The following is a 1,537-nucleotide window of genomic DNA, read 5'->3' as shown; positions in this document are numbered from 1 at the left end:
ATCCCTTGATTAGGGTCATGAAAAAAATTTGATTAAATTGTTGAAATTTTGGATTGATATCCTATGTAAATTGGTATTTCAAACCTTGTTGGATTGGCAACGAAGCCAGGTTTTCTTCCTGATTCTTTCCCGGTTGAGCCCTTGAATCAGGTTTACCAATAAAATTGGTGTTTTAGTATAATTGGTTATCTTGTGATTTAATCGTAATTTTAGTTTAGATGGATGCATATCAAAAATAGGATGGAATTTATGATGTTCAATTTGGTAAAATTTTCAAGTTTTCCCTTATGTTGAAAATGAAAATTATGATCATGGATGTAAATTCAGTTTGCATGAATATTTAAATCAAGCAATCCTTGCATTATTGATTAAAACGGATAATCTAAATTCTTGGTATATTAAGTTGTAACAAGTTCTTATAGATTTGCTTTGAAAGAAAAATTTAATCCCCTCTTGGTAATATATCACTTTAAAATTTTATACTTAGAAAATTATTCACCTTAAATATATATATATATATATACATGCATTTTTGTAATTCTATACTTAGATAAATTTCAAAAAAAAAAAGTTGTATCCAAGAGCCATATAGTCTCTGGAATTTGTATGGGGAAACAACTTAGATGCCCCTTTCATTACAGAGAATATTCTTTAAAATATATTCTTTTTAACCATTTGTAAAATCTTGTAAATTAAAATTAAAATAATAATGATAATAGAAATTGTGTATAGCATAATTTAAAATTAATATAAACTAAATATCTTTTCTTACCCATAAAACTTTATAACTTAAATGTCTTATCTCCTTCCTTAGCCGTCAGTATGAAGGGAAGAATTTTTTAAAAAAAAGTGTTTGAAAGTCAATTATCATCATCATAGGTGACATCATCGGTCACATCCACCTTGGGCGCAAGTCTTAGCGTTTGAAATGGGCTTGATTGAAAAGTTTGTTTGTTTTTTTTTAAAAATTTATGTTTCCCCCCCCCCCCCCCACTTTAATCTCCATCCTTCCCCTCTACGTGATCCCATGCGTAGTCAATGGGAAGGGGACAGGTCTGCGGGTGCAAGCCTTTGGGCAGCGCACGACCCATTGGGAAGAGGGCCCCCCCCCTGTCACGTCCACTTGGCATGGGGTGTAGAATGTGTAAGGGGCGTAGGGAAGGTTAAGATGGAGTTAGGGGCTTAGTAGAGTCTATGTTAATAGGTAGTTGTTTAGTAAGTTAGTAGGCTAAGGTTAGATTATAGTAATGTGTTTTAGAAAGTATATTAGAGTTAAGTTAGTTTAGTTATGTTTTAGTATGTTAGTTTAGTTTATTTAATTTATTTTGTTTAGGTAATTCTTAGTATATTAGTTTATTTTGTTAGATTAGTTATGTCCTAGTTAGCCTATGTTAAATTGTTAGTTTTAAATTTTATTAGTGATTTAATAGAGTTCCTTATAAGAATTTAGTATGTGTTAAAAAGTATCGGTAGTTAGTAATGTTAGAATTTAGTTTTAGTTTTAATTTGATTAAGTTTAAACTTAGTTAGTATAGTT

The sequence above is a fragment of the Cupressus sempervirens genome, chromosome 9 (assembly GCF_028749045.1).
Source record: "Cupressus sempervirens isolate cs-2001-9-10 chromosome 9, ASM2874904v1, whole genome shotgun sequence".
NCBI classification, from domain to species: domain Eukaryota; kingdom Viridiplantae; phylum Streptophyta; class Pinopsida; order Cupressales; family Cupressaceae; genus Cupressus; species Cupressus sempervirens.
The sequence above is the reverse complement of the archived record's forward strand: the minus strand, read 5'-3'. Positions refer to the sequence as shown.